The 13,699-nt window shown below is 51.0% G+C and overlaps 2 pseudogenes; both read left to right on the top strand.

Annotated features, from left to right (window-relative positions):
• Positions 1–238: 238 nt before the first annotated feature.
• LOC119965980 lies at positions 239–2,831 on the top strand (annotated as a pseudogene).
• A 317-nt stretch (positions 2,832–3,148) lies between these two features.
• On the top strand, positions 3,149–4,551 carry LOC119965919 (annotated as a pseudogene).
• Positions 4,552–13,699: the final 9,148 nt, after the last annotated feature.

Raw genomic sequence — 13,699 nt, 5'->3', positions numbered from 1 at the left:
GCTGTGGCCAGCCCAGCGGAGATGATCGAGCTGGTCAATGCTTTGATGCTGGGTACATCGGGCTGAGTAAGAACACTGACGATAGGTTTGCCTATCTGACCAATAGATTTGCAGGATCTGGCAGAGGCAGCGCTGCTGGTAATTCTCCAGGATTTTGCAGTTCCTGCTGTATATATTCCACGTCTCTGATCCATACAGGAGTGGCTATCACTGCTCTGTAGACCATCGGATTGGTGCCATGTCTGAGGTTCTGGTGCTCAAACACTCTCTTCCAGAGGCTGTGCCGACAAACTGGAGGCAGAGTTCAACCTCGTCATCGATGTCTGCCCTTGGTCACAGTCGGCTGCCAAGGTACTCTGACCACAAGGCTCTCTGACCACAAGGCTCTCTGACCACAAGGCACTCTGACCACAAGGTACTCTGACCACAAGGCTCTGTGACCACAAGGCTCTCTGACCACAAGGTACTCTGACCACAAGGCTCTGTGACCACAAGGTACACTGACCACAAGGCTCTCTGACCACAAGGTACTCTGACCACAAGGTACTCTGACCACAAGGCTCTCTGACCACAAGGCACTCTGACCACAAGGTACTCTGACCACAAGGTACTCTGACCACAAGGCTCTCTGACCACAAGGTACTCTGACCACAAGGCTCTCTGACCACAAGGCTCTCTGACCACAAGGCACTCTGACCACAAGGTACTCTGACCACAAGGCTCTGTGACCACAAGGCTCTCTGACCACAAGGTACTCTGACCACAAGGCTCTGTGACCACAAGGTACACTGACCACAAGGCTCTCTGACCACAAGGTACTCTGACCACAAGGTACTCTGACCACAAGGTACTCTGACCGCAAGGTACTCTGACCACAAGGTACTCTGACCACAAGGTACTCTGACCACAAGGCTCTCTGACCACAAGGCACTCTGACCACAAGGTACTCTGACCACAAGGCTCTCTGACCACAAGGCTCTGTGACCACAAGGTACTCTGACCACAAGGCTCTCTGACCACAAGGCTCTGTGACCACAAGGTACACTGACCACAAGGCTCTCTGACCACAAGGCTCTTTGACCACAAGGTACTCTGACCACAAGGTACTCTGACCACAAGGCTCTCTGACCACAAGGTACTCTGACCACAAGGCTCTCTGACCACAAGGCTCTCTGACCACAAGGCTCTCTGACCACAAGGTACTCTGACCACAAGGTACTCTGACCACAAGGTACTCTGACCACAAGGCTCTCTGACCACAAGGTACTCTGACCACAAGGCTCTCTGACCACAAGGTACTCTGACCACAAGGTACTCTGACCACAAGGCTCTCTGACCACAAGGCTCTCTGACCACAAGGCTCTCTGACCACAAGGTACTCTGACCACAAGGTACTCTGACCACAAGGCTCTCTGACCACAAGGCTCTCTGACCACAAGGCTCTCTGACCACGGCAATGAAGTTTATCGGCATGCACTCATCGGGCTGTGCCAGGTTGAAAGCCCTGGCTCGAGGTGGGTAAGTCCCTCGATCAGGGCGAAGCGTTCTTGGCTGATTTGGGGTTTCTGGTCCCTGCGGTTTCTCCGACCATAGGTGCAGCACTTCAGAGGGTCCCCATCCAGGGGTTCGGGGGGGGGGGTCTCGCCTGGCTGTACCTGCCCTTGGCCAATGGGTCTGGCCCTGACGTTGCTGGGCAAGGACTGGGACAGCAGCACAGAAAATGGGCCAATAATGGGTTTTGATAACTGGGGGTCAGTGCTGTGTCCTGGGGGCAGGTTGGTCGAGGACTTTGTCTCACGGATATTTAGTGTCAGACCCGATGAACTTGAGAACTAGGAGGAGGATTGGCCCTTTCAGCCGCTCAAGCTCGCTCCACCATTCAATACCATCCTGGCTGATCTTCCCTCAGTTGTCAGTCCACCTGTTGTTAATCCACCTGTTGTCAGTCCACCTGTTGTCAGTCCACCTGTTGTCAATCCACCTGTCGTCAGTCCACCTGTTGTCAATCCACCTGTTGTCAGTCCTCCTGTCATCAGTCCACCTGTTGTCAGTCCACCTGTTGTCAATCCGCCTGTTGTCAGACCACCTCTTGTCAGTCCACCTGTTGTCAATCCACCTGTTGTCAGTCCACCTGTTGTCAATCCACCTGTTGTCGATCCACTTCTTGTCAGTCCATCTGTTGTCAGTCCACCTGTTCTCAATCCACCTGTTGTCAATCCACCTGTCGTCAGTGCGCCTGTTGTCAATCCACCTGTCGTCAGTCCACCTGTTGTCAATCCACCTGTTGTCAGTCCTCCTGTCGTCAGTCAACCTGTTGTCAATCCACCTGTCGTCAGTCCACCTGTTGTCAATCCACCTGTTGTCAATCCACCTGTTGTCAGTCCTCCTGTCATCAGTCCACCTGTTGTCAGTCCACCTGTTGTCAATCCACCTGTTGTCAGTCCTCCTGTCATCAGTCCACCTGTTGTCAGTCCACCTGTTGTCAATCCACCTGTTGTCAATCCACCTGTTGTCAATCCACCTGTTGTCAGTCCACCTGTTGTCAATCCGCCTGTTGTCAGTCCTCCTGTCATCAGTCCACCTGTTGTCAATCCACCTGTTGTCAATCCACCTGTTGTCAGTCCACCTGTTGTCAATCCACCTGTTGTCAGTCCTCCTGTCATCAGTCCACCTGTTGTCAGACCACCTCTTGTCAGTCCACCTGTTGTCAATCCACCTGTTGTCAGTCCTCCTGTCGTCAGTCCACCTGTTGTCAATCCACCTGTTGTTAATCCACCTGTTGTCAGTCCACCTGTCGTCAGTCCACCTGTTGTCAATCCACCTGTTGTTAATCCACCTGTTGTCAATCCACCTGTTGTCAATCCGCCTGTTGTCAGTCCTCCTGTCGTCAGTCCACCTGTTGTCAATCCACCTGTTGTTAATCCACCTGTTGTCAATCCACCTGTTGTCAGTTCACCTGTCGTCAGTCCACCTGTTGTCAATCCACCTGTTGTCAGTTCACCTGTCGTCAGTCCACCTGTTGTCAATCCACCGGTTGTCAGTCCACCTGTCGTCAGTCCACCTGTTGTCAATCCAGGTATCGTCAATCCACCTGTTGTCAATCCAGGTATCGTCAATCCACCTGTTGTAAGTCCACCTGTGTCAATCCACCAATCATCAGTGCGCCTGTTGTCAGTCCACCTGTCATCAGTCGACCTGTTGTCAATCCAGCTGTCGTCAGTCCGCCTGTTGTAAGTCCACCTGTTGTCAATCCGCCTGTCGTCAGTGCGCCTGTTGTCAATGCGCCTGTTGTCAGTGCACCTGTTGTCAATCCACCTGTTGTCAGTCCACCTGTTGTCAATCCACCTGTTGTCAATCCACCTGTTGTCAATCCACCTGTTGTCAATCCACCTGTTGCCAGTCCACCTGTTGTCAATCCACCTGTTGTCAGTCCACCTGTTGTCAATCCACCTGCCGTCAATCCACCTGTTGTCAATCCACCTGTTGTCAATCCACCTGTTGTCAGTCCACCTGTTGTCAATCCACCTGTTGTCAGTCCTCCTGTCATCAGTCCACCTGTTGTCAGACCACCTCTTGTCAGTCCACCTGTTGTCAATCCACCTGTTGTCAGTCCTCCTGTCGTCAGTCCACCTGTTGTCAATCCACCTGTTGTTAATCCACCTGTTGTCAATCCACCTGTTGTCAGTCCACCTGTTGTCAATCCACCTGTTGTCAGTCCACCTGTTGTCAATCCACCGGTTGTCAGTCCACCTGTCGTCAGTCCACCTGTTGTCAATCCAGGTATCGTCAATCCACCTGTTGTAAGTCCACCTGTGTCAATCCACCAATCATCAGTGCGCCTGTTGTCAGTCCACCTGTCATCAGTCGACCTGTTGTCAATCCAGCTGTCGTCAGTCCGCCTGTTGTAAGTCCACCTGTTGTCAATCCGCCTGTCGTCAGTGCGCCTGTTGTCAATCCGCCTGTCGTCAGTGCGCCTGTTGTCAATGCGCCTGTTGTCAGTGCACCTGTTGTCAATCCACCTGTTGTCAATCCACCTGTTGTCAATCCACCTGTTGTCAATCCACCTGTTGCCAGTCCACCTGTTGTCAATCCACCTGTTGTCAGTCCACCTGTTGTCAATCCACCTGCCGTCAATCCACCTGTTGTCAATCCACCTGTTGTCAATCCACCTGTTGTCAATCCACCTGTTGTCAGTCCACCTGTTGTCAGTCCACCTGTTGTCAGTCCACCTGTTGTCAATCCACCTGCCATCAATCCACCTTTTGTCAATCCACCTGTTGTCAATCCACCTGTTGCCAGTCCACCTGTTGTCAATCCACCTGTTGTCAGTGCGCCTGTTGTCAATACACCTGCCGACAGTCCACCTGTTGTCAATCCACCTGTCGTCAGTCCACCTGTTGTCAATTCACCTGTCGTCAGTGCGCCTGTTCTCAAACCACCTGTTGTCAGTCCACCTGTTGTCAGTCCACCTGTAGCGACAGTTTTGAGGTTTTGCAGACCCAGTTTCAGGAGTTAGGGAGTAGTTTGGAACGCGGGACCTCCAGGGTGTGAATCTCAGAAATACTACCTGTGCCCCGAGCTTCACCATTTAGACTAAGGCAGATCAGAGAGTTAAATGTGTGGCTTGAGGGATGGTGTTGAAGGGAGGGGTTTAGATTTTGGGTGATTGGGATCAGGTTTGGGATGGGAGAAAGGTGTTTAGACGAGATGGGCTTCATCTGACCCGAAATGGAACCCATCTCCTGACAGAGAGAGTAAATCGTGCAGTGGGGGTGGATTTAAACTTGTAAATCGGGGGGGGGGGGGGGGGGGGGGGGGGGTTTAACTAATGGGCCGGGTTTTAGAAGTACCAGTGAGGGCAAAAGAGAGAAGATGGGGGAGAGAGAAAAGGAAGTGAGAGAGGGTTTGACTGTTGACAGTGAACAAAGAAATGGTGGCCTTCCAAAGGGTAAGAGGTAAGGACAGGGTTAAATTGTGTGTAAATACACAGAGTATAGTGAACAACACTGGGGAACTGGAAGCAGATATTGCTCTGGGGGATATGACATAGTCACATTGACAGAAACATGGCGGAACAGGTTGGGTAAAAAGGGAGGAGGTGGAGCAATCTTGGTCAAAGATAGTATCAGAGCTCTTGGACGAGATGCAGTTCCTGAATTAGAATCTATCTGGTTATTGGTGAGAAACAGGAAGGAAGCAGTGACCGCGTTGGGTATTTCATATAGACCTACAAATAATGCGGAGGGAGTGGAAGACAGAATTTGTAGGCAGATTATGGGAACCTGCAGGACAAGTAGGGTTGTAATAGTTGGGATTTCAATTACCCTAAGGTAGTCAGGGAAACGGGAAGAGTGTAGGACACGGAAGGGGAGAAATCCCTGCAGTGTGTGCCGGAGAACTTTCTGGAACAGTACATTTCCAGTCCTACCAGGCAGCAAGCTGTGCTGGAACTGGTCCTAGGGAATGAGGCCGAGCAAGTGGGAACGTCAGACTGGGGAGCAGTTGGGAAATAGCGATCATAATGTAATACAATTCAATATTAAGCTGGAAAAGGATAAAAATCAGTCCCGGATTGAGATCCCAGACTGGAAAAGGCAGATTTTAGGGTCTGAAAGTTGAAGTGGAGTCGGTCGATTGGAAACGCATTTTGGTGGTTACAACAGTGAATGAAAATTTGGGAGACTTTAAAGTAGAGATGAATAAGGTGCAAGCTCGGTACGTACCCATGAGAAATAAATACAGGCTATCCAAAGATCGAGTACCCTGGATGACGAAGGATATATTTTAAAAAATAAATTTAGAGTGCCCAATTCTTTTTTTCCAATTATGGGAACATTTTCATCCCCTGCCTATCTCCTTGGGTTGTGGGGGTGAGACCCACACAGACACGGGGAGAATGTGCAAACTCCACACTGACAGTGACCTGGGACGGGGTCAAACCCGGGTCCTCGGTGCCGTGAGGCAACAGTGCTAACCACTGTGCCACTGTACCACCCTCGTTGTTAAGGATATTGATGATAAAATAAGGATGAAGAAAAGAGGCATATGATGCCGGAATAATAATAGCAACAGAGATCAGGAAGAGTATGTCAAATACAGGAGCGAGGCTAAGGCTGGAATAAGGAAGGCTAAGTGGAAGCAGAGGAAAGGATTGCAGGCTTGATGTACCATCAATTGGACGCGAGGCACGATGAAGGTCCAAACTTGGGCTTTAATCAGCTAGATGTTAGCCCGGTGGTCGACTACAGAGAAAGGCCGACCGCCGGGAACTCTGGGTACTTATACCCCACCTCGGATGCGGGGTCTACTTGCCTCTCGACCAATTGGTGAGCAGTCACATGACTAGTCCCAGCCAATTAGATGAGAGGCACATGACCAGCCAGAGCCAATGGGAAACCAATGCTCTGCACCAATGGCAGTGCTCCCATTCATACCACCACAAGGCTGTGCTAAAACAAACAGCAAAATGTTCTTCAAACATATTAATGGTAAAAGATTAGTGAAGGATAGGGTGGGGCCCACAACGGACAAGCAGGGTAAACTGCTCACTGAAGCAGAGGGTATGGCAGAGATACTAAATTAGTATTTAACAAGTAAACAAAGAAGAAAAAGGAGACAGAAGGTGTAGAGGGGACGTGAGGAAGAACGTTTTTAGGCCGAGGGTAGTGGGAGTCTGGAATTCGCTGCCCAGTTGGGGGTGGAGTCAGAGACCCTAAACTCTGGTGAAACGTACCTGGACCTGCAGGCACATGAATGATACGGAAATGTATTTAAATGGAGTTCCCGTCATTACATTTCGGGATTCCCATTACATCACGAGCAGGAGGCGGGACAACCGAGTGGGGGAAATCCTGTCAGTGGAAAAGGCATTTTGGGATCTCCGCAGACTCCCCACCTCATCCGCCAATCCCCCCCCCCCCAAAACAGGGGAGGAAAATCTACCCCTCACCCTCACACTCACACTCACACACTCACACTCACACTCACAGACCCCACACTCACACTCTCTCTCACTCATTCTCTCTCACACTCACTCTCTCATGAACAGTCACATTGGCACTCACTATCACTCACTCTCACACTCACTCGCTCATAAACATTCACACTCACACTCTTTCTCACTCATTCTCTCTAACACTCACTGTCTCAATGTCACACTCACACTCTTTCTCACTCACTCTCCCACACTCACTCTCTCACAATCACAGCCTCCTCACTCATTCTCTCTCACACTCTCAGAGTCATACTCACTCTCACTCATTCTCTCTCACACTCACTCTCTCAATATTACACTCACACTCTTTTTCACTCACTAACTCACACTCACTCTCTCTCACACTCACACTCACTCTCACTCATTCTCTCTCACACTCACTCTCTCACACTCTCAGAGTCACACTCACTCTCACTCATTCTCTCTCACACTCACTCTCTCACACTCTCACAGCCACACTCACACTCACTCATTCTATTTCACACTCACACTCTCACAGTCACACTCACACTCTCTCTCACTCATTCTCACTCACACTCACTCTCTCACACTCACACTCACACTCACTCATTCTATTTCACACTCACACTCTCACACTCACACTCACACTCTCTCATTCTATTTCACACTCACTCTCTCACAGTCACACTCACACTCTCTCTCACTCATTCTCATTCTCACTCACACTCACTCTCTCACACAGTAACATTCTCTCGCACTCCAAACTTTTCTCACTCATTGGGCGCGATTCTCCGCAAATGCGGCGAGTCGTAAAGGCTGCTGTGAAACTGGCCGTGTTTCACGGCAGCCTCCGCGCCCCCTCCCGGGACCCGATTCTCCCCCCCGGGCGGGGCTAGCAGCGCGGCCCCGTGAAGCACGGCATCGCGGGCTTAGTGACCGTCGCTAAGCCCGCGCGCCAAGCGTCACGGCGGCTGACACGCACAGTGACGTCAGCCGCGCATGCGCGGGTTGGACGGCTCCAACCCGCGCATGCGTGGATGACGTCATCACGCAGACGCGTCAAACCCGCGCATGCGCGGGCCGTCATGCCCCTCAGCCGCCCAGCGGACTGATCCTGCGGGGCGGCGGAGGAACAAATGGTGCGCGGGTATCGGACTCGCTGCCCGCGATCGGTGCCCACCGATCGCAGGCCCATGCCACCCTTGGCGCGGCCGTGGTGCGGCCGTGCCAATCGGTGCCATGGTTGTCCGGGACGGCACTTTGCGGCCGTTTTCACGAATGGTGAGAGCAGGTGTGTTTGCGTTCGTGAAAATGGCCGTAAAGGCCTGGGAACTCGGCCCATCGGATTGGAGAGAATCGCTGTTCGCCATAAAAAATGGCGAGCAGCGATTCGTGTCGGGGGGCGGCCGTGGGGGGGAGGGGGGGGGGGGAGAGAATAGCGGGAGGTCGGGAAAAATGTTGGGAAGGCCCTCCCGCTATTCTCCGACCCGTCGTGGGCAGCGGAGAATCGCGCCCATTCTCTCTCACACTCACTCTCTCACAGTCACACACTCTCTCTCACTCATTCTCTCTCACAGTCACTCTCTCACAGTCACTCTCTCACTCTCACATTCTCTCTCACACTCACTCTCTCACACTCACTCTCTCACTCTCACATTCTCTCTCACACTCACTCTCTCACAGTCACTCTCTCACTCTCACATTCTCTCTCACACTCACTCTCTCACAGTCACTCTCTCACTCTCACATTCTCTCTCACACTCACTCTCTCACAGTCACACACTCTCTCTCACTCATTCTCTCTCACAGTCACTCTCTCACACTCACTCGTTCTCACTCACACTCACTCTCTCACAGTCACTCTTTCACTCTCACATTCTCTCTCTCTCACACTCTGCCACAAACATTCACACTCACACTCTCTTTAATTGAATCTCAGTGTGGCCAATGAGATTGGAGCTGTTCTCCCAAAAGTATATTTACCTCGTACATATATCGCAATTCCCTTTCCACGGATGGTTTGAGAGTTTGTTGTAATTTCACAATTATAGTTTCCACCATCATTTCCCTGCACATTCCGGATGGTGAGGATGTAACTGTTGTATTTGGGATCTGTGGAAGATTGAAATTTCTCACTGACGCCCAGATCCTCGTTGCCCTTTTTCCACTGGACATTAATGTTGTTCACGCTGCCATTCATCAATGCACATTGCAATTGCACCGAGCCCCCCTCATGGACACTGATCAGGTTTGGACTCAGAATGATCCCTGGATCCTTCGCAATTCCTGAAACATTGAAAAATTCAAATCAATCTTGGGAATAATTGCAGATCCGGCAGCATCCAGAGTGTGGGAAGAGGGATGGGGGTGGTGATGTTTTCTGTATGTGGAGAGTTTGTGAGGGTGACAGTCAGTCACTGTGAGGTCTCCTGCCTCACTGCTCGGAAACCATGTGGGGATGCTGAGAGAACGATATCAGTGTGGGAACCCAGACCCTTACCCCAGCTCCTCATTTATATATTAGTCTGTTTACACAACAGCTAGTTCAGTAATGGGCAGCAGAACAGACAAATGTCCCATTGGTTGCTTCAATCAGGAAAACTGGGAATAAAAATGCTGGAATCTGACAAACCCCAAGACTGGTTTTCTCCAGAGAAGTGAGCCTGTCATCATTTCAAAGTCTGGCCGACAGGAATCATCCATACCGGCTGCTGGGAAATCCCTGATCCACACAGGCTGCTGGGAAATCCCTGATCCAGACAGTCTGCTGGGAAATCCCTGATCCTCACAGGCTGCTGGGAAATCCCTGATCCACACAGGCTGCTGGGGAATCCCTGATCCACACAGGCTGCTGGGAAATCCCTGATCCACACAGGCTGCTGGGAAATCCCTGATCCATACAGGCTGCTGGGAAATCCCTGGTCCACACAGGCTGCTGGAAATCCCTGATCTTCACAGACTGCTGGGAAATCCCTGATCCTCACAGGCTGCTGGGAAATCCCTGATCCTCACAGGCTGCTGGGAATCCCTGATCCACACAGGCTGCTGGGAATCCCTGATCCACACAGGCTGCTGGGAAATCCCTGATCCACACAGACTGCTGGAAATCCCTGATCCACACAGTCTGCTGGGAAATCCCTGATCTCCACAGGCTGCTGGGAAATCCCTGATCCTCACAGGCTGCTGGGAAATCCCTGATCCACACAGGCTGCTGGAAATCCCTGATCCACACAGGCTGCTGGGAAATCCCTGATCCACACAGGCTGCTGGGAAATCCCTGACCCCACAGGCTGCTGGGAAATCCCTGATCCACACAGGCTGCTGGGAAATCCCTGATCCACACAGGCTGCTGGAAAATCCTTGATCCCCACAGGCTGCTGGGAAATCCCTGATCCACACAGGCTGCTGGGAAATCCCTGATCCCCACAGACTGCTGGGAAATCCCTGATCCTCAAAGGCTGCTGGGAAACACCTCATCCACACAGGCTGCTGGGAAATCCCTGATCCCCACAGGCTGCTGGGAAATCCCTGATCCACACAGGCTGCTGGAAAATCCTTGATCCCCACAGGCTGCTGGGAAATCCCTGATCCACACAGGCTGCTGGGAAATCCCTGATCCCCACAGACTGCTGGGAAATCCCTGATCCTCACAGGCTGCTGGGAAACACCTCATCCACACAGGCTGCTGGGAAATCCCTGATCCCCACAGGCTGCTGGGAAATCCCTGATCCCCACAGACTGCTGGGAAATCCCTGATCCTCACAGGCTGCTGGGAAACACCTCATCCACACAGGCTGCTGGGAAATCCCTGATCCCCACAGGCTGCTGGGAAATCCCTGATTCCCACAGGCGGCTGGGAAATCCCTGATCCCCACAGGCTGCTGGCCTCTTCATGACCTCTAAAGCAAATTGTCCCGTAACCCAATCACATGAAAGCAGCCAGTCCAGAGTGAGTCTCCACAGAAGTTGTAAAACTGCTGAGACGCCAGTAATCTCAGTCATGTCCATCCAGCACCCACACTCCGCTGCCACCCCTGGGTGACCCCCACCCCTGGGTGCCCCCCCTGATGCCCCCCCCTGGGTGTCCCCACCCCTGGGTGCCCCCCACCCCTGGGTTCCCCCCCTGGGTGCCCCCACCCCTGATGGCCCCCACCCCTGGATGCCGGCTGTATCATTTGGATGAAGCCACCGAGGACTGACTGTCAGGTGGTATCGATCCTGGAAATCCAATGGGAGTCGGTCCATTCAGGCCATGGAAACAACCCTCACCAGCCTGTTCACACCTTTCAGCTGATCAATCAGTTTCCTCCGTGGTCAACACTTGGACAAACCATAGTATCGTACAGCCCAGAAAGAGGCCATTCAGCCCATTGTCCGTGTGCTGACCCTTTGAGAGAACAATCCAATCATTCTCACTCTTCTGCTCCCCCCCCCCCCCCCCCCCCCCCCCCCCCCAAACCCCGCCAATTTTTCTGCTTTGCAATTATTTCACCAATTCGGAAGTTTCTTTTGAATTTGCTTCCGCTGCCTTTTCAGACAGAACCTTCCAGATCCCAACAACTCGCTACGTTAAACAAATCCGCATCTTCCCTCCGGCTCCTTTGGCAAGAAGCTCTGAAGGTCTGAATGTCACTGAATGCTCGGGAATGGGCCTTCAATCCCAAAGTAGCGAGCCTTCAGGAACAGAGTTACCACAGCACGTCTGCATTAGATGCAAACAGCAAGAGAGAGAAAGTGACTTGACCTTCTCCTCATTGCCCGACTTGTCACAGTGATGTGTGTTTACAATGATGTACAATCCTGGGAGTGATCAACTCCATACAATGGGAAAGAAATATATTCCATTTATGTAGCACCGCTCACATCCTTCAGACAAGCAACTCATTGTCAAGGTGCTGACTATTGTGAAGTTGGAAGTTGCAATCCAAGTGGGACTCAGCCTGACGGGAGCTCCTTGGGATCCAATAGCAATTTGACAAAGTTCCACATGAAATGCTGATGCTTAAGCTGCAAGTATTCTGGATTCAGGAGAAATCTTGGGAATGGATACTGCTGGACTGGAAATTCCGGAATATTCAGCACAAACAGAATAGTTGAAAGGGATTGAGCAGATACGGGAATTATCACATGGGAGCGATTCCTGGTCGTATATCACATACTCGTGGAAGAAACTGTGAATTCACATCCACATTGAACGAGACACATGACAGCTCACTGACAAACTGAGACACATACTCACCCAGAGGGACACAGAGGGACAGGATCAGAGCCAGGAGCATCTCACACATCATTTCAGAATAAAGATCCTGTTCCTCGAGACTCGATAATTTGTATTAACAACAGTGCAGCAAAGTCAGGAAATATTAATGTTTCAAACATCACTCCAGGAAGGGGAGGAGCTGATAGGAGGGTGGCTAATTCTCACATTCACGGCTTCGCTCACACGTCTGGAGCTGAGCTGAGTTTGGGAGGAAGGAAGTTACTCAATGTCATAATAACAGAAAATACTGGATAAATTCAACAGGTCTGGCAGCATCTGTGCAGAGAAAAATAGAAAGGATCAAGAGGGAGGAAAAAGGTCAGAGTTGGAAGTTGTTGAAATCAATATTGAGCCCTGAGGGCTGTAACGTTCCAATCAGAAGGTGAGGTTCTGGTTCTCCAGTTTGTGTTGGGCTTCACTGGAACATTGCAACAGGCCAATGGCGGACATGTGGATGTGAGAGCAAGATGCTGAGCTGAAAGGACAGAGACAGGAAGGTTGGGTCATTCTTGCAGACTGGGTGAAGGTGTTCCGCAAAGCGTTTAGTCTCCCCAATGTTGTTTCAAGTGGTGTTGGGACCCTGACTGTGTGAAATATTAGCGAGTTGGGTGTGAATGTGAAGGCAAGATTGGGAAATTTGCAGACGACACAAAGATTGGCTGAGTGGGGGACAGTGTAGAGGATTGCTACAATCTCCAGAATGATATGGATGGATTGGTGGAGTGGGCGATAAAGTGGCAGATGGAATTTAACACCGAGAAATGTGAGGTTGTGCATTTAGGGAGGTCAAAGAGTTATAGTGAGTACACAATAAATGGGAATATACTAAGTGGGGTTGTTGCACGTTTTACTATGGGTGTAATACGCGTTTATTGGAGTGTATTAACACGCCTCCGTTTAAAGGCCGTGTGCTTAACACTACTAGGCTCTATGTATGTATTTTCAGCTCAGGAGTCGCCAGATGCCGTATAGACACCTCACAAATATTCCAAGGTCAGGTTCAAAGTAATAAAACGATACACCGATTAGTAAGTTCCAAACGATCAATATTTATTATACAATTATAATAAATACGCATGCACCCGCTAAGGGACTAAGCTATGACTAAACTAAGCGATCAGAATACTTAACTAAACAGGAACAGGCAAGGTCAGGGAGCGAGGCCTTTGTTCCGATCTTGGTCTGCAACCTTCAGAGAGCGTGCTGGTCACTGGGGGTCTAGAGGGCCTGGTTCGCGTAGCGAGCGTCGTATTGGCACTTACGGTTCGGCGGCTGGTGCTCAACGGCTGGAGTCAGGATACAGGTTGGAGTTCTTGGTCAAAGCCGGAGCACGAAACAACAGACAGGACCATGTGTGGGGGTCTATCTTTTATAGGGGTCCCCAATGTCCTTGCCTTTTCCTGGGCGGGCTTTACCTTCAGGTATCGATTGGATCACTCCCAATCGATATCTTTTGAATTCCTCCAATGTGAAGGTCTTTCTTG

This window comes from Scyliorhinus canicula, chromosome 1 (assembly GCF_902713615.1).
Source record: "Scyliorhinus canicula chromosome 1, sScyCan1.1, whole genome shotgun sequence".
Taxonomy (NCBI): domain Eukaryota; kingdom Metazoa; phylum Chordata; class Chondrichthyes; order Carcharhiniformes; family Scyliorhinidae; genus Scyliorhinus; species Scyliorhinus canicula.
The sequence above is the reverse complement of the archived record's forward strand: the minus strand, read 5'-3'. Positions and strand labels throughout refer to the sequence as shown.